General features: G+C 37.7%; 1 protein-coding gene across 8 annotated transcripts in view; it reads left to right on the top strand.

Moving 5' to 3' along the window:
* OPRM1 (opioid receptor mu 1) overlaps positions 1–20,885 on the top strand; it is a 121,030-nt gene that overhangs the window by 63,610 nt on the left and 36,535 nt on the right. The gene's annotated exons all lie outside the window — the stretch shown is intronic.

The raw sequence follows: 20,885 nt of genomic DNA, 5'->3' as shown, positions 1-20,885 counted from the left end.
GTCGGGGAGTGCAGGGGGAGGGAGAGCATCAGGATAAATAGCTAATGCATGCAGGGCTGACGTAGGTGATGGGTTGATAGGTACAGCAAACCACCATTGCACACGTTTACCTATGTAACAAACCTACATGTCCTGCACATGTATTCTGGAATTTAAAATAAAATTAAATTGAATTTAAAACATAAAATAAAATTTAAAATCTAGCTGTCTTCTATTAATTCAGAACATTAAAGAGATTTGTAAACATAAAAAAAGTCATTATAGTTTTAACACGGATTTTATTGACTCTATAGATTGGATTCAGCAGTATGAACAGTCTAACAATATTAATTCTTCTAACCTATGAACATGAGATGTATTTCCATTTGTTTCTGTCTTCTTCAATATTTTCATCAATGTTTTATAGTTTTTTCAGTGTAGATGTATTTTACCTCCTTGGTAACATTCATTTGTAAGGTTTTTTTTTTTTTTTTTTTTGGAACTATTGTAAATGAGATTTTTCAAATTTTCTTTATCAGATGGTTCATTGTTAGTGTGTAAAAATGCTACTTTTTAAATGTTGATTGTGACCTACAGCTTTACTGAAGTTTGTTATCAAAAACCATTTTTTTGGTAGAGTCTTTAGGATTCTCTATATATAAGCTTATGTCATCTGTAAACAGGAACAATTTAACTTCTTCCCTTCTAAGATGAATACCTTTTCTTTCTCTTGCCTAATTGCTCAGATTAAGACTTTCAGAAACATGTTGAATAGAAGTGGCAAGAGTGGGCATGCTTGTCTTGTTCCAGACTTTAAAAGAAAAGCTTTCAACTTTCCCCCATTCAGTGTAATGTTACTTGTGGGTTTTTCATAGATGGCCTTTCCTGTGTTGAGGTACATTTCTTCTATACCTGATTTGTTGAGAGTTTTAATCACAAAAGACCATAAATTTTATCAAATTCATTTTCTGTATCTATTGAAATGATCCTATGGTTTTTGTTCTGCATTCTATTAATGTGATGCATTCATTTGCAATATGTTGAACCATCATTGCATCACTGGGCTGAATCACACTTGATCACAGTGAATGATCTCTTTTTTTTATTTTTTTTTATTTTTTAATTTATTTATTATTATTATACTTTAAGTTGTAGGGTACATGTGCATACCGTGCAGGTTTGTTACATATGTATACTTGTGCCATGTTGGTCTGCTGCACCCATCAACTCGTCATTTACATCAGGTATAACTCCCAATGCAATCCCTCCCCCCTCCCCCCTCCCCATGATAGGCCCCGGTGTGTGATGTTCCCCTTCCTGAGTCCAAGTGATCTCATTGTTCAGTTCCCACCTATGAGTGAGAACATGCGGTGTTTGGTTTTCTGTTCTTGTGATAGTTTGCTAAGAATGATGGTTTCCAGCTGCATCCATGTCCCTACAAAGGACGCAAACTCATCCTTTTTTATGGCTGCATAGTATTCCATGGTGTATATGTGCCACATTTTTTAATCCAATCTGTCACTGATGGACATTTGGGTTGATTCCAAGTCTTTGCTATTGTGAATAGTGCTGCAATAAACATACGTGTGCATGTGTCTTTATAGCAGCATAATTTATAATCCTTTGGGTATATCCCCAGTAATGGGATGGCTGGGTCATATGGTACATCTAGTTCTAGATCCTTGAGGAATCGCCATACTGTTTTCCATAATGGTTGAACTAGTTTACAATCCCACCAACAGTGTAAAAGTGCTCCTATTTCTCCACATCCTCTCCAGCACCTGTTGTTTCCTGACTTTTTAATGATCGCCATTCTAACTGGTGTGAGATGGTATCTCATTGTGGTTTTGATTTGCATTTCTCTGATGGCCAGTGATGATGAGCATTTTTTCATATGTCTGTTGGCTGTATGAATGTCTTCTTTTGAGAAATGTCTGTTCATATCCTTTGCCCACTTTTTGATGGGGTTGTTTGTTTTTTTCTTGTAAATTTGTTTGAGTTCTTTGTAGGTTCTGGATATTAGCCCTTTGTCAGATGAGTAGATTGCAAAAATTTTCTCCCATTCTGTAGGTTGCCTGTTCACTCTGATGGTAGTGTCTTTTGCTGTGCAGAAGCTCTTTAGTTTAATTAGATCCCATTTGTCAATTTTAGCTTTTGCTGCCGTTGCTTTTGGTGTTTTAGACATGAAGTCTTTGCCCATGCCTATGTCCTGAATGGTACTACCTAGGTTTTCCTCTAGGATTTTTATGGTATTAGGTCTAACATTTAAGTCTCTAATCCATCTTGAATTAATTTTCGTATAAGGAGTAAGGCAAGGATCCAGTTTCAGCTTTCTACTTATGGCTAGCCAATTTTCCCAGCACCATTTATTAAATAGGGAATCCTTTCCCCATTTCTTGTTTTTCTCAGGTTTGTCAAAGATCAGATGGCTGTAGATGTGTGGTATTATTTCTGAGGACTCTGTTCTGTTCCATTGGTCTATATCTCTGTTTTGGTACCAGTACCATGCTGTTTTGGTTACTGTAGCCTTGTAGTATAGTTTGAAGTCAGGTAGCGTGATGCCTCCAGCTTTGTTCTTTTGACTTAGGATTGTCTTGGAGATGCGGGCTCTTTTTTGGTTCCATATGAACTTTAAAGCAGTTTTTTCCAATTCTGTGAAGAAACTCATTGGTAGCTTGATGGGGATGGCATTGAATCTATAAATTACCTTGGGCAGTATGGCCATTTTCACGATATTGATTCTTCCTATCCATGAGCATGGTATCTTCTTCCATTTGTTTGTGTCCTCTTTGATTTCACTGAGCAGTGGTTTGTAGTTCTCCTTGAAGAGGTCCTTTACATCCCTTGTAAGTTGGATTCCTAGGTATTTTATTCTCTTTGAAGCAATTGTGAATGGAAGTTCATTCATGATTTGGCTCTCTGTTTGTCTGTTACTGGTGTATAAGAATGCTTGTGATTTTTGCACATTAACTTTGTATCCTGAGACTTTGCTGAAGTTGCTTATCAGCTTAAGGAGATTTTGGGCTGAGACAATGGGGTTTTCTAAATATACAATCATGTCATCTGCAATAAGATGTTAAATTATGTTTGCTACTTTTTTACTGAGGATTTTAGCATATATGTTCATCAGGAATATATGCCTGTATTTTTCTCTTGTATGTGTGTTTGTCCTTGTCTGGTTTGGTATCAAGGTAATGCTGGCCTCACAGAATGAATTTAAACAATTTTTTCTCCTTCAATTTTTTTGAAATAATTTGAGAAGAATAAGTATTAGTTCTTCTTTAAATATTTGATAGAATTCAGCAGTGAAGTCTTCAGGTCCTAGACTTGTCTTTGATGGAAGACTTTTTATAAATAATTTCATCTCCTTATTCATTATTGGTCTTCTCAGTTTTCTATTTCTTCATAATTCAATCTTGGTAGGTTGCACGTGCCCATGAAATTGTACATTTCTTCTAGATTATCCAATTTGTTGGCATATAATTGCACATGATAGTCTATTATAATATTTTTTCTGTGATATTAGTTGTAATGTCTCCTTTTTCATCACTGGTGTTCTTCATTTGAGTCTTCTCTTTTTTTCTGAGTCTAGCTAAAGATTTGACAATTTTATTTATCTTTTCAAAAAATAAACTCTTTATTTTATTGATCCTTGGTAATTTTTTACAGTCTCTCGTTTATTTCTGCTCTGATCTTTATTATTTTCTTTCTTATACTAATTATTTATTTATTTTATTCTTATTTTTCTGGTTCTTTGAGGTGCAACATTGGGTTTTTTTATTTGAGATCTTTCTTGTTTTCTGATGTAGGTATTTACTGCTCCAAATTTCCTGCTAAGTACTGCTTTTGGTGTATTCCACAGGTTTTGGTATGTTGTGTTTCTATTTTCATTTGTCTCAAGTAATTTTTTAATTTCTCTTTCAGTTTCTTCATTGACCCATTGGTTTTTCAAAAGCATATTGCTGAATTTCCATATGTTTGTGAAGTTTTCAAAGTTCCTGCTTTTATTGATTTCTACCTTTATACTATTATGTTCAGAAAAGTTACCTGATATGATTTCAACCTTCTCAAATTTTTTTCAAACTTGTTTTGGGCCTTACATATGATCTATCTTGGAAAATGTTTTATGTGCAGTTGAGATATTCTGCAGTTGTTAGATAGAATGTCCTGTAAATGTCTGTAAGTTTCATTTGGTCTAGAGCACAAATTAAATCCAATGTTTCTTTATTGATTTTCTGTGTGCATGACCTGTCTGTTGCTGAAAATGGAGTGTTGAAGTCCCCCACTACTATTGTATTGCCATCCATCTATTCCTTTAGATCTATTAATATTCACTTTATGTATTTAGGTGTTCTGATGTTAAGTGTGTTTGCATTTACAATTGTTACATTTTCTTGTCGAATGAAACCCTTTTTCATTATGTAATGTCCTCCTCTATTTCTTTTCATAGTTTTTGACTTAAAACTTATTTTGTCTGATATAAGTATAGCTACTCCTGCTCTCTCATGGTTTTCATTTGCATGGAAAATCTTTTTCTATACCTTCACTTGCTATCTATGAATGTTCTTACAGGTGAGATGAGTCCTTTGCAGGCAACATAGAGTCGGCTCTTGTTTTTTTCATTCATTTAGGCATTATATGTCTTTTAATTGAATAATCTAATCCATTTACATTCAAGGTAATTGTTGATAGGTAAGAACTTGCTACTGCCATTTTTTAATTGTTTTCTGTTTTCTACCTGTTTTGCATATCCATTGTTCCTTTCTTTCTCTCTTACTGTCTTCCTTTGTGGTTGAGTGATTTTATCATGTTTGATTCATTGCCTTTTTTTTGAGAGAAAGAAGGTGTATTAGTTCATTCTCACACTGCTATGAAGAAATATCCGAAACTGGGTAATTTACAAAAGAAAGAGGTTTTGTTGACTCACAGTTCCACATTGCTGGGGAGGCCTCAGGAAACTTACAATCATGGTGGAAGGCAAAGGAGAAGCAGGCACTTTCTTCACAGGGTACAGGACAAAGCGAGTGCAAGCAGGAGAAATGCCAGATGCTTATAAAACCATCAGATCTCCTGAGAATTCACTCACTATCACGAGAACAGCATGAGGGAAACTGCCCCCATGAGCCAATTAGATTGCAATTGGAGGTGAGATTTGGGTGGGGACAGAGAGTCAAACCATCTCACAAGGTCTGATTCTGTCACCCAGGCTGGAGTGCAGTGGCACAATCTTGGCTCACTGCAACCTCTGCCTCCTGGGTTCAAGCAATCCTCCCACCTCAGCCTTCCGAGTAACTGGGACTACAGGCATGCACCAGCATGCCAGCTAATTTTAGTAGTTTTTGTTTGTTGGTTTGTTTGTTTGTTTTTAGTAGAGATGGGTTTTCACCATGTTCGCCAGGCTGGTTTTGAACTCCTGGCCTCAAGAGATCCACCTGTCTCAGCCTCCCAAAATGCCATACTCAGCCACTATACCCAGCCATTACTTCTTTTGTTAAACATATCTATTGTAGGTTTTTGTTTTGTGGTTACCATGAGGCTTACAAAAAATATCTTGTAGGTAACAATTTAACTTCATAAAATAAAACTCTATATTTTTACTCCACTCCTCACCATATTTTGAATTTTTTAGTGTCACAATTTACATCTTCTTATATTGCATATCCCTCAAAGAAGTTTTTGTATTCTATGATTTTGTCTTTTAACCTTCATACGAAAGATATACACAAGATATACATGATTTACACACCCCATTACAGTACAGTCATGCATCACTTAATAACAGGTATATGTGCTGAGAAATGCATCATTAGGTGATTTTGCCATTGTGTGAACATCATAGATTGTATTTACACAAACCTAAATGATATTGACTACTCCACACCTAGGCTATATGGTATAACCTATTGCTACTAGACTACAAACCTGTACAAAATTTTACTATATTAAACACTGAATCTTATGGGACCATCATCATATATGCCACTTGTTGTTGATTGAAGTGTCATTATGCAGCTCATGACTGCACTCCCTTTTACTAGTGAGTCTTATACTTTTAGATGTTTTCATGTTACTCATTAGCGTCCTTTACTTTCGGCCTTAGCATTTCTTGTCCGGTGATAAACTTCCTCAGCTTTTGTTTGTTTGGGGAAGTTTTTAGTCTATCGTTCACTTATGAAGGACAACTTTGCTGGGTACAATATTTGTGAATGGCAGGGTTTTTTTTTAATTTTTCCTTCAGTGTTTTGAATATGTCTTCTCACTCACTCACTCAAGCTTGGATTGTAAGGTTTCCGTTGAGAAGTTTGCTGTTAAATGTATTGAAACTCCTTTTGTGTCACTTCTTTCCTCTTGCTGCTTTCAGGATCCTCTCTTTGTCTTTAATCTTTGAAAGTGTGCTTATATTGTGTCTTGGTTTAGTCTTATTTGGATTAAGCCTGATTGGAGACTTTTGGCCTTCCTTTACCTTGACATCTATATTTTTCTCCCGGTTTGGAAATTTTTCTGCTATCATGTATTAAATAAGCTTTCTACCCCTTTATCTATCTCTAATTTCTTGAATGCCAAAAACTGCTAATTTGCTCTTCCAATGTTGCCCCATAAATTCCATAAGCTTTCTTCAATCTTTTTCATTCTTTTTTTCTCCTCTGACTATAAATTTTTAAATAACATGTCTGAGTTTACAGATGTGTTTGTTGTGTTTGTTTTGCTTGATAAATTTGCTTGATGCTCTTTATTACATTTTTCACTTTTTTCTGTACTTTTCAGCTCCAAGATTTTTATTTGATGTTTTGTTCCTTTAATCTCTCTGTTAAATTTCTCAGATAAATTTCTGAATTGTTTTGCTATATTTTCTTTAAGTTTACCAAGTTTATTTATTTATTTATTTATTTGAGATAGAGTCTTGCCGTGTCACCCAGGTTGGAGTGCAGTGGTGCAATCTCAGCTCACTGCAACCTCCACCTGCTGGGTTCAAGTGATTCTCCTGCCCTCGCCTCCTGAGTAGCTGGACCTGCAAGCACATACCACCACACCCAGCTAATTTTTGTATTTGTAGTCGAGATGGAGTTGAAGCACATTGGCCAGACTGATCTCAAACTCCTGACCTCAAGTGATCTGCCCACCTTTGCCTCCCAAAGTGCTGGGATTACAGGGTTTAGCCACTGTGCCTGGCCTTACTAAGCTTTTTTAAAACAGTATTTTGATTTCTTTTCTGATAGTTCATTTATCTCCATCTCTTTAGAGTTAGACCTTAGCACCCTATTTTGCCATTTGATTATGTCATGTTTCCTTAATTGTCCTTGATATTCATGGTCATGCATTGATGTCTGTGCATTGAAAAATGAGTACTTATTCTAATCTTTGCAGTCTGACTTGGTCTGGAAATGTCCTTCAATAGTCCAGATATTCTGGGTAGATTGTCTGATGTGGTATCTAAGACTCTGACTGCTGCACCTGTTTCAGCACTAGGGGGTGCCTATGCCTAGGACTGCCATGCCAGCACAGTCTGGGCTGAAATTGCTGTTAGCTAGTTTCTGTGGTTCCCAAGTTTTCAGATGTTTAGGATGGGATTTTTGTCTGTGTTTAGTGGCTAGTTGGATTTCTGTCAAGAGGAAATGAAGCAAGAGAACTCCTATTTTGCAATCTTGTTCATATTACTCCCCTTTGGCATTTCTTGCAGGATAGGCCTAGTGGTAACAAACTCCTTCAGCTTTTATTTTTCTGGAAACAACTTCTCCCTCACTTTTGAAAGACAGTTATAGAATCATTAGGTGACAGGTTTTTTTTTTTTTCTTTTAGCATTTTGAAATTACCAACCCACTGCCTCTGGCTTCCAAAGTTTCTGATAAGAAATATGCTGATAATCTGATTGAGAATCTCTAAGATGAGACAAGTTTCTTCTGTCTTGCTGCTTTATCCCTCTTTATTTTTGTCTTTCAACATTTTGATTATGTGTCCTGAGCATCTTTTATACATGACAAGTTTCTTCTTTCTGTTTTTAAGATTCTCTCTTTATCTTTGTCTTTCAACAGTTTGATTATGTGGGTCTCTTTAAGTTCACCTTACTTAGGGATCATTAGCTTTTTGGATGTTTATATTCTTGTCTTTCACAAAACTTGGGAAGTTTTCAACTATTATTTCTTCATGTAATCACTCAACCACCCCCACTTTCTTTTTCCTTTTGGACTGCCACAATATGTGTGTTAGTCCATTTCATGGTGTCTCATGGGTCCCTTATGCTGTGTTTTTTCTTCACCTTTTTTCTTTCTCTTCTTCAGACTTGATAGTTTCAATTGTCCTACTTTCAATTCACTAATTCTTCTTCCTACTCAACCCTGCTTTTGAATCCTTTTGGTCATTTTTTAAATTTCAGTTATTCTTATATTCAGCTCTAGAACTTCTTTTTTGTTTCTCTTTAGATTTTCTATTTCCTTATTGATATTTTCATTTTGTTCATGCATTGTTTTCTTGACCTTCTCCATATCCTCCTTTTGTTATTTGAGTAGCTTTCAAATGGTGTTTTAAAGACTTCTTTAGTAGGTTTGTCTTCTGATCTCTGTCAGTAACAGTTTCTGTTGTTGTTCATACTTTTTTCTTTCTTTGTATGCCTACTAATTTTTTTTTTTCAAAAATAGACATTTAAATCTGATAATCTGGTAACTCTAGAAATCAGGTTGTTCCCTTTCCCCAGAGTTTGCTGTTATTTTGTTTCATTTTGATTTGATTTTGATTCTTGTAAGTTATCTCTGTGCCAATGATTAGCCTACGATATAAGCTTAACGTCTTCTCAGGCGTTTTTCTGAGCCTGTGCCTCTCCCTTGGCTTGTTAGTGACTTTCTGATTTTCCTGATATATGCAGTTGCTTTGGAATATCCTAGTCTTTAATGTCTGATCATCAAAAAAGGAAAAACAAATGAAGTAGGGGGAATATGGTCCTGGTAATTTAAATTCCCTGGAAGTTGCTTCAGTTACAGGAAAAGAAATTTGTAATATTTGAAGGTGAGGAGATACAACAATGACTATCTGTCTTTGTGTCTGCACCTCCATGATCAGAAGCAGCAGTCAGCACTCAGAACATAGATTCTGATATTTGGAGGACAGAGTTCTTCTTGCCTACGTTGGCTCCTGCAAGCTACATGCAAGCTGCATGCAAGCTTCCTGGAGCTCATGCACTGCCTCCAACCAGGCTCAGGGTAAGAGAGAGAAAGCTGCTAGCCAGATAAGAGCAGAAATTGACCAAAATTAACCACAGTTTACTGTCAAGCATTCCCCTGGAAGTTGCAAGCCTTCAATAACACTCCAAAGTTCAAAAATATTTACAACAGACAGAATATGCTAATGCAGTTGTTATCTAGATGGGGAAACAGATTCTTGAAGCTTCTACTCATCCATCTGCCCAGAATCTTTGCCACTGTTATTTAAGAGGTGGTAGCATGCATCTTGAAAGGCTGTGATGAAGATCAAGTAAGAAAAATCCAAGTAAACTCTTTAGAGCAATGCCTAGCATTCAACAAATGTTAGCTATAATTATAATGCTCAAAAACAGTATCTATCTCCATTATTATTTAATTTGTTTTAATGATAATTTTTGTGGTAATATCGTCAACACTTCACATTTATGGAAATTGAGACTCAGCAACTTGACTAACATCACAGACAGTGTTCAGATTTTTATATCGTAATTCCAAACCCAATATTCTTACTACTAGAATATGCTGCACCGTTTTACTCCTAAATTGGTTAAGAAGCCAAATATAGGAGGAGATTAACAAATCAAGGTAGCTGTAGTTACTCATTGGTCTGTGGGTTTACAGCATTTTAATAGAGCCGACTTTGCTCTTAAGATAGAGTAAGCAGTTGGTATGACTCAGGAATCTCTATGAATGTTTCTTCCTTAAAAGGCAAGTTTTTGCTTCTAAATCCTGTAACAATTAAGATTCTAATTAAGGGAACATTGGATAGACATATTAAGGAGCAAAATACCTCTAGAAGGTATTGAAAATACTCACTGTAAGTATAAGCCAGTTGATTACAACTGAGCAAGCAGGTCTTCACTTTGATAACTTCTAGACCTAAAGACCATGTTTAACTGATATTTGAAGGTATGAAATGCATAATATGGAAAGAGATTTAACCTAGAGCATGGTGAAGATCTAGCTAAAGGCACAGTGTGTAGTCATAGATGCTGAAGGAAGGAAGCAGCTCTAAAAAAAGGTGAATGGTATCCAATACTAGCTTTCATACTCCCAGGTCCACCTGAGATGGGTTTTTGCCTGCCACAGATAGACACTGGATAAATATGTATGCCGAGATTTCAGTGGTGCAGCAGCTGATGTAGCTACTATGCCCGTTAAGTGGCCTGTACCCATCTGTCAACATCATTGGAAAATGTCTATTGTTTCCCTCTAATTGCTGATTTTTGTTGGCCTGCTCATCATGAAGCCTGATCCTCATTGTTATCTTCAAGTACACTGTATTATCCATGCTCACCAGACAAAACCACCAGGAATATCTCTGTAGTTTAAAAAAAAATAGGTTTATTGATCTTGCTGCAGCAAGGGACACAGAACATCCAGGGATTTCAGTTTATATTTGGTGATTTGGGAAAGGATTCAAAGAAACGAAGGTCTATCCAGACAGGGTGCTGTCTTAAAGCAAGAGAAATTTGATGAATGAGCACCAGCAATTTTTTATCTAGGAGGCAGAATTAAGCACATAAGGCTAGAGTTGTCACTGAGCAGTGGTCAATGACAATAAGAAGCAGTGGTTACTTAATGTTAACCGGAAAAGGGAGATGCTTGCCATTTTTATGGTTGTGGGTGATTTTGGTTTTCTCTCTTGTCCAGGCACGGTTACAAAGTTAACTTATTTTTGTCTTGTTGCATCACACCATGGAGAGACCTCATCTGAGGTTTATATTCTATGGAATTTTGTTCCACAGAGGAATACCACAGACTGATGGTTAGCAACTAGGCTGCTCCCCAAAAGCTCTCAGGGACTTTTTTTGGTCTTTCTCAAAATTACTCAACTGACTATTATATACTGTCCATTCTCCTTCTTTGGCAATAGGAGAGGGATAAAAATGAGAATCAATGTGGGAGTGGTAAAATAACAAGCACTGGGAAGGTATGGTTTATTCTTATTGGAGGGAAATCTCCTACGAGTGTGAGATGATTAGGAATGTCATAATTAAACAAATATATAAATGTGGCCATTAGGATCAAGAGAATGCATCATGTTACTCAGGCATAGCAAGGCAGGCAATTGAGTGCAGATTGAAGGTGGTCTCTGTACTTATAAACCAATAGATAAAACAAATAATACTACTATAATCATCACATATGTTACATAGCACTAAGATTTCATGTGCAAGCATGCAAAAGGTTGAAATGTATTTTCAAATTCATTGATAGCACAAGATTTGCCTTTATTCAATACTAAAACTGAGTACTTGTTTAAAGTGAATTTCAATCTTTCATTTTCAAGATAGCTAACTGAAAACAAGCGCAAGACTCCACTCCTGGTGTCCAAACTCCAAAACATGATAGAGACTATTTTTTAGATAATATAAAGCAATAAATCAATGGACAGTCATACATTAGTTTATGAAAATGGCAGAGAAATTCTTACTAAACAATGTGATCTTTTAAAGGGCCCTATTAAAGGTTATTCCTGTTTTCTCTGCCATTTTTGAACCAACTGAGAGATAAGACAAAATGAATTAACAACTTCACTACTGATAAATATCTTTATAATGAAAAGTTGTGCAGTAACAATGGCTTCCCAATTCTTATCCCAGAATGCAGCATATTAAACCACCTGATTGCCTGCTTGGACCACTGGTGACCTCCGCACATGGATACCCGCCCCTTTAAAATTTAGAAAATAGAGTAGCTTTGTGTTTTCCTTGAGAAGCTGAATCTCAAAGAAAGAGAGAAAGGGAGAAAGCGATACATATCCTATTCTTTAAACATATAAACTAGCTAAGTCACTCCTCCTTTTGAAAAGAGTGAATAATGGAACTGAGAGAAATCAAAGCAGAGAAATGGTGGATGACTTCACTCATGAAACATGAAGTCAGAAGAAAGGAGTTTCTCCCATTGCAGATAAACTAAAACGCTAAAAGAATACCTGAAACTAAGAACAGCCAATCTAAGCTGCAGATAGTGGAGGCAACCCCACTGATATTCCATAATGAGGCAGATTTCCACAGTGGTAGCAGGCATGTTAGTTTACTCTTTTATATCTTCCGGGCTAGACATAAGCAACGGTGTCCTTTATAAAATTCATGCATACTTACGGAAGAGATACTAGGCTATACGTGGGAGACTAGCACTTCTCTGCAGGATTATAAGGAAAGATAAGTAATCGAAATCAGATGACCAGCCACTAATGTATTACATCTACTACAAGCCATCTCATCCTCTGTTTTTATTGAAAACTGCATGGTGTGTAAACTCAGGAGCTAATTCTAACCTTTATCTCCAGCCAGGCTGCACAAGCAGAAGCAGTGAACAGTCTACCAGGGAATATTATCTTCAAGGATCAGCTCAAAGCCAATAATCATCACACTGTTGAAGAGTGACCACCCCCAAGAAAGAGACAGGGCAGCAGTGGGAACACAACAAATAGAAGAATTTACACTTGAGGAAACAGAATAAAAAAGCAATCACACAAGGACTTTAAAATAAATCATATCAGGCATGGTGGCTCACACCTGTAATCCCAGCACTTTGGGAGGTGAAGTCATGTGGGTCACTTAAGTCCAGGAGTTTGAGACCAGCCTGGCCAACATGGCAAAACCCATCTCTACTAAAAATACAAAAATTAGCCAGTGTGGTGGCCCACGCCTGTGATCCCAGCTACTTAGGATGCTGAGGCAGCAGAATCATTTGAACCTGGGAGGTGGAGGTTGCAATGAGCCAAGCTTGTTCCACTGCACTCCAGCCTGGGTGACAGAGCAAGACACTGTCTCAGAAAAATGAATGATAATAAGTCATATTTCACATCTTCAGAGAGATAAAGGAGAGAATTTGTTTACGAAATAGGAGGAAGCAATTCAAAAATAGTAAGAGGTGGTTATTAACAAGCAAAGCATAGCACCTAAATTCCCAGACAACCTAGGTTTCAATTCTGGCTCTGACGACAATCAATAGTTGGATGTCTCCAGGGCAAATTACTAAACCAATCTGTGTCTTCATTTTTCCATCTGTAAAATGAAGATAGTCATGGTATATACCTTATATGGTGGTATGAGGATTAAATAATTTAGCATTAATAAAGCACTCTGAACAGTATCTGACATATAAATGTTTGTTAAATAAACAAACAAATTGGAAATTCTAAAAATAACAACCATAATTTTTGGCATTCAGGATTTTATGGGTGAGCTGAAAACCAGGAGAGAAGGCAAAGGGCATGTTAATGAGCTGGAAGAACACAGAAAATGGGATGGAGGCTGGGCGCGGTGGCTCACACCTCTAATCCCAGCACTTTGGGAGGCTGAGGCGGGCAAATCACCTGAGGTCAGAAGTTCAAGACCAGCCTTGCCAACATGGTGCAACGCAGCCTTTACTAAAAATACAAAAATTAGCCAGGCATGGTGGTCCACGCCTGTAGTCCCAGCTACTCAGGAGGTTGAGGCAGGAGAATCGCTTGAACCTGGGAGGTGGGAGGTTGCAGTGAGCCAAGATCAGAGCCGGGGGACAGAGCAAGATTCCTTCAAACCAACCAACCAACAAACAAACAAAAAAAGACAAGAAAAGAAAAGAAAATGAGACAGAAATGGACAGTATGAAGAAACACATAAGATACTAAAAGGATAGACACAGAAAAGCTAAAATTTATCTATTAAAGGTAGAGAACAAAGAAAATGGAAGAGAGGCAATATTGGAAGAAATAACAGCCCAAACATCCTATAACTAAAGAAAGGAATGAGACTAAACTGATGTCTCTGTGTTCCAAGCACAATAAATATTTTTTAAAATTCTTGCCACATTTTAATAAAATTCAAGGACATACAAAAGAGATAAGATTGCAAGTACTACAAGAGAAGAGAAAATTATATTTTTAAAGGGAATAGAATGAGAGTTTTCAACAACACAACTGGCATCAAGAAGACAACGAATAGAGCAACATTTTCAAAGTGAACAAAAACTACTTTGAACCTTAAGCCAAACCAGCTCTCTTAGAGGTTATATCCTCAACGTACACTAGAAACATGCTTTTTAGAGATATTGAAGTAAATAGCAACATAATCAGTTACAAATATTGAAAATGATACAGTGAACAATAGGAATGAGACAAAGCAAAAAGAACTGGCATTTTTCATTACAAGGATGAAATTATGTATGTGTACCTTTTTCATAGAGATTAAATCTCTTTTTTATATAACCAACTAAAATAAGCACTTTTTTTTTTTCCCAGACAGAGTTTCACTCTGCTCCCAGGTTGGAGTGCAGTGGCGTGATCTCGGCTCACTGCAACCTCCACCTCCCAGGTTCAAGCACTTCTCCTGCCTCAGCCTCTCGAAGAGCTGGGATTATGAGTGCAGACCAGCATGCATAGCCGATTTTTATAATTTTAGTAGAAATGGAGTTTCACCATTTGGGCCAGGCTGGTCTCAAACTCCTGACCTCAAGTGATCCACCCACCTCAGCCTAAAATAAGCATTTCAAGTGCTCCTGTACAGGGGGCTTGAAAGACTTACAAGACTCAACCCCACCTCTGAGATATGCACCATGTGTTAGAGGGAGGAAGGGTAGAACAGTGAACAGACCCAGGGAATCCCAGTCTGTCATTTACTGGCTTTACAGATTGGGGAAAAGGAACTGATGTCTCTGAGCCTTAGTTTTCTTGCCTGTAAAATGGGGATGATGAAGTGCCCACCCCATCAACTTTATGAATTACTTAGTGCAATACCGGGCACGTAGACAATATTCATTTTCATTACTCCTCTTCTCATGTATAAAGAGATACTTGAAAAGGCAATCGCCATGTAGTAGGATTTTACTTTATTTTTATGTTATTCTTTGTATTTTCCTGTATTGTGTATTGTACAGTAAGCTGTGTTATTTTTACAAAGTTTAAATAATGCACCCTGTAAAGGAATCAATATTTTTAAATTATCAGAAGAAGATTTCAGAGATCATTTTTAATAATCTCAGAATAAGTAAGACCTTTATGAAAAACATGTACAGGCACATACACCACAGGTAGTCAAAATGTAATACTTCTAAGGGACAAAAACACTATGAATAATGTTAACCAATAGCAATCTTTGAGGAAATATTTGCAGCATGTATCTTAAATTTTTATAAATCAATAGGAAAAGACAACCCAATAAAAATGGTCAGAAAAAGAAAATAAATTCATAGAAGAGGCAGTACAATTAACCCAGAAATAGATGAAATTATTTTCAACCTCTAAATAGTATACTGTTAATTGAAACAATAATGGCATATTACATATCATTCATAACATTGGTAGATATGGCTGGACATGGTAGCTCATGCCTGTAATCCCAGCACTTTTGGAGGCTGAGGCAGGCAGATCGTTTGAGTTCAGGAGTTCAAGGCCAATTTAGGCAATCGAGGGAGATCCCATCTCTACAAAAAATAAACAAAAATTTAGCCAGGTGCAGTGGTGTGTGCCTGCAGTCACAGCTACTTGGGAGTTTGAGATGGGAGGATCATTTAAGCCAGTGAGGTCAAGGCTACAGGGTGCAGTGAACTGTGATCACCCCACTGCACTCCAGTCTGAGTGACAGAGCAACACTCTGTCTGAAAACAAACAAAAAAAGGATTGGTAGATGTTTTAAAGTATTTTGACATCAAATATTGGGAGGATGTAGGAACAAATGATCATGTGCCTCAGATCAGAGGACAACTGCTTTTCCAGGTAATTTGGGTGACCTTCTCTAAAGAGAAATGTGGATCCTCTGGAAACTGCTAACACCAGCCCAGAGAAAGATTTGCACAAAGAGACAGTTACAGCAACACCCATTGCAGCGTTGCTAATAATATTGAAAAATGAACAACGTAAATGCCAAGTGGCAAAAAGGATACATAAAATGAGGCGTATTCATATAAAATACTACTACACAGCTATTTTTTAAAAAATGAACTAAGCTGGGCATGATGGCTCACACCTGTAATCCCAGCACTTCGGGAGGCTGAGGCAGATGGATCACCTGAGGTCAGGAGGTTGAGACCAGCCTGGCCAACATGGCGAAAACCTGTCTCTATTAAAACGACAAAAATTAGCTGGATATAGTGACGAGCACCTGTAATCTCAGCTACTCAAGAGGCTGAGGCAGGAAAATCTCTCGAACCCGGGAGGTGGAGGTTGCAGTGAGTCGAGATCATGTCATTGGACTCCAGCCTGGGCAACAAGAGCGAAACTCCATCTCAAAAAAAAAAATGAACTAAGTCTACAGGTATTAAAACGAAGAACCCACAAAATTATATTGCTGACTAAAAAGTTGAAGGAACTCACAAAATATATACAAAGTAGATAGAGTATGTTACTATTCGAGTTAAGAAAATAAATAATGTAGTCCGGGCGCCATGACTCACACCTATAATCCCAGCACTTTGTGAGGCTGAGGTGGGCGGATCACCTGAGGTCAGGAGTTCAAGACCAGCCTGGCCGACATGGTGAAACCCTGTCTCGACTAAAATATATAAAACAAAAAATAGTTGGCCATAGTGGTGTGCACGTGTAATCCCAGCTACTTGGGAGGTTGAGGCATGAGAATCGTTTGAGTCCCAGAGGCAGAAGTTGCAGTGAGCCAAGATCATGCCACTGCACTCCAGCTTGGGCTGCAGAGTGAGACTCTGTCTCAAAAAAATAAAAAATAAAAATAAATAATGCAGCATTGCATATTTTCTAAGGGTACATATTTATGCACATAATTATTGTCAAGGCAATGTAACAGTCCAAACTCATGAGGCAGAGAGAGTGTGTGGTGTGTATGTGTTTGAGGAAAAGAGGCATATGATACTGGAATTGGCTTAAAGGGGTCTTTAGTATTATTGGAAACTTGTGTACAAGTGTTTTGTACACAAAAATTTGTGTTTTCATAAACTGATTAAAATTAATTTTAACATTGAATGAAAAAAGAAAGTTTGACTCAATACTTATTTAAAGACTACATGTGCTAAAGGAGATATAATCAAGTCATTACTGTAATATAAAACAGACTAACCTGAAGAGAATTGGGAGAAAGAAGAAGAAAGGAGGAAGAAGAAGAGGAATAGGAGAAGGAAGAAGAAAAATAACAAGAATAAGAAGAAATGGAATACGTAGTAGAAGTAGCACTAACCGCAGTAATAGTAACAATAGTCATTAGCAGAACTCAACCTAGAGAGATCACACCCGTGGAAAGGATCAAAAGACATCATGAAGGAGACAGCGTTTGAATCGGGCTCATTATCAATATTTCACTCTAGGTATATTTTGGCCCAATCTTCCATAGTCATATCCTAGAACTGGACATCAAGAACTCCAAAATCTCCCCTGTAAGAATCATCACCTTTCAGACAAACACCTCTTCCCTTCCAGACCCTGAATCTGATACCTCCCCCAAAACTGAGCTCTTCAAGCCATCATCCTCATTCCTTTTTTATAAACTACAAATCTCAAATGAGCATCTAATATTGCCAAGCAAATGTTTCTCTGCTAAATTTACTTTCCTGTTCTCCTCTCTTCTAGACCTCCGACCTTTTCTTCTCTATCATTTCCTTTCATGGATACTTCTGGGTTTTATTTTATTTATTCATCCAACAAATACTCATTTTGTTCCTTTCCAATAGAATTCAGGACAGTGAATATGGATTCTTTCATGAAGTTTTGCTGACAAGTAAAACAAATGAAAATTATAAAACAGAAAAAAATGCGGTTAATAGAGGGCTTTCAATAAAAAAAAACAATAAAAGCAGGCAAAAAAAGTTCTCAACAGATCTACAAGCCTCTTCTGTATCTGTACCTATATTTTTAGTCTTGTTGCTCATCATAATCAAGAAGAAATCAACCAATCCGCATGTGCTCCAAACCCCACCCCCTTTCAGTTTCTCAAGGACATTGCTCATACTCTATTTTCCCTGCTTCTTCAAGTTTTCATTGCTACTAGTATATCAAATCATAAGGAGGTTGTTTCTAGGATTTTTGTTTTGTTTTGTTTTTAGAGACGGAGTTTCACCACGCTGGCCAGGCTGGTCTTGAACTCCTGGCCTCAAGTGATCCTCCCACCTCGGCCTCCTAAAGTGCCAGGATTACAGGCATGAGCCACTTCGCCCAACCTTCAAATCACGTTTTTTAAAAAACGAAATAAGGCCAGGCATGGTGGCTCATGCCTGTAATCCCAGCATGTTGTAAAGCTAAGGTGGGTGAATAACTTGAGGTCAGGAGTTCAAGACCAGCCTGGCCAACATGGTGAAACCCTGTCTTTACTAAAAATACAAAAATGAACTGGGCATGGTGGCACACGTCTGTAATTCCAACTACTCAGGAGGCTGACGAAGAAGAATCGCTTGAACTTGGGAAGTGGAGATTGCAGTGAGTTGAGATGATGCCACAGCACTCCGGCCTGAGCGCCAGAGTGAGACTCCATCTCAAAAAATGAAAATAAAAATAAAAACTAATTAATTAATTAAAACAAAAACAAAAATCTTTCTTGAACTCACAGTTCTCTTTCCCTCTTGGTACCAAAATATCTCCAAAGACGTTTCTAAATCATTGACTTCCAGATCCTCCCTCCCCATTTACTTTTTTTTTTTTTTTTTTTAACTCATATCTGTTTATCATCCAACCCTACTACTCCATGGAATTTGCCAAGGTTCTTAACAGGTATTTTGTCAAAGGCAGTGAACATATTTCTGTTACTCAATCTCCTTGCATTCAGCAAATTTGACCACTATAGACTTCATGGTAATCTTTCTTCTTTTGACTTCCTTAACGCCAGCTCTGGGTTTCTTGCTTAAATTCTCTGGCCATTTCTAAGTTCCTCTACTTTCTCAGAGCTTTAACCTAGGCCCTCTTCTCTTCCGTGCATATACTTTCTCCTTAAGTTTTCTTCCTCAGTTCCATGCTTTATAAACTACCCATATGTCTACTACTCCCAAAGTCACATCACTAGCCCTGTCCTCTCTTCTAAACTCCACATTCCAACTGCCTATTTAATTTCCTTACCAGTGACCTAATAGGCACTTAGCAAAAATAAGAAACAAAAATAATATCCATTGCGTATATCCCCTTTCAGTAATTCCTTTTTATGCTGCAGGTCTGTTATCCTTAAAACCAGACTATGAGAGTAAGCCTGTATTTCCAAGAAAGGGAAAAAGAACCCACAGGGAGAGCCATTGACTATCGATTCCATTATAGAATTTTGAAAGCTTTAGCTTTAAGATGCAAAACTAGATGGATGAGAAAGGAAAATGTTTTTCATGAATTCTGAAAGCTTGCACTTAATTATGAAAAACATATCCTAGGCTGCATGTGGCGGCTCACACCTGTAATCCCAGCACTTTGGGAGGCCAAGGAGGGAGGATCTCTTGAGTCTAGGAATTTGAGACCAGCCTGGGCAACACGGTGAAGCCCCATCTCTCATCTCTACAAAAAGTACAAAAGATTAGCCAGGCCTGGTGACGCATGCCTGTGGTCCCAGCTACTTGGGAGGCTGAGGTAGGAGGATCGCTTGAACAGAGGAGGTCAAAGCTGCAGTGAGTCACGATTGTGCCACCGCACTCCAGCCTGGGCGACAGAGCCAGACCTTATCTCAGGAAGGGGGCGGAGGGGAAGAAAGGTCATCCTAAAAACGGAAAGAATACAGCTTATGCAATAGGTCATACATTAGAAAATAAAAGCTGTTGAAAACGTTGATGATCCTGCCACACAGAGAGGAAGACAGGAGAGAGGAAAACATTCTGGGTTGGGGAAAGACATTTGAGAGGATAGGAGAAAGAGAGCAGGAGAAATTAACTCAGTGTGAGCCCTGCCTTTACCAACTGATCATCTCATTCCCTCACTCCAGGAAAAACTTTTTATGGGGAAACAAACAAAAGGAATCCAAAACAATAAAAGATGTGACCTCTCACCTGACTGGAATTCTGGAGAGAGACACTTCACAGAGTGTCCCAGGGTCCCCTGGAGTAGCTAGAGGGGAGTAGAAATCTGGCCAGATGACGCTTGGCAAAGAGAAACTGAAATGGTCTTTTAATATGAGGAGGAGACCCAAAATGGGGTAGAGGAGGTTAATGGAGTTGGGAACTTTTGTGCCAGCCAGAGGCACCTGCGCTGCATGTGGGAAGTGAGCCCTCTAGAGTCTTGTGGCAGAAATCCAGGGGAGACACCAGAGAGATCATCAGGCTTCCTCCAGGAACAGCTCTGAGAGCCAGAGTTGAGAGGTGAGCAGGGAGGGGCTGGAAATATGTAGGGTGGGGCTCAAGACTCATACACACTGGAGTCCTCTGTAAGAAAACGATAAAAAATCATAAGTAAAAATAAGAAACTAAAGCAGATAATTCAATGGAAAAATGATTTACAAATATAAAGTTTTAAAATTTGACAAATAGCACAGATATCACAAAATTCAGAAAAGATACTTTTTTTATCTTTTTAATTTGTTTTCATTTTTTAGAGATGAGATCTTGCTCTATTGCCCAGACTGGAGTGCAGTAGCATGATTATAGCTCACTGCAGCCTTGAACTCCTAGGCTCAGTGGATCCTCCCACCTTGGCCTCCCAAAGAGCTTAGGATTAAAGACGTGGGCAACTGCACCTGGTCAGAAAAATAAATATTTTTGCTAGTTAACTCCCTGCCATACCTCTGTAATACTTTCTTAAATGGTAGGCTGCATACTTTAGGAATGCCTGATTATTTGATTAAAATTTCAGATGATCATTTTCTA

Source organism: Theropithecus gelada, chromosome 4 (genome assembly GCF_003255815.1).
Source record: "Theropithecus gelada isolate Dixy chromosome 4, Tgel_1.0, whole genome shotgun sequence".
NCBI classification, from domain to species: Eukaryota; Metazoa; Chordata; class Mammalia; order Primates; family Cercopithecidae; genus Theropithecus; species Theropithecus gelada.
Note: the sequence above shows the minus strand (reverse complement) of the source record. Positions and strands in the feature narration are given on the sequence as shown.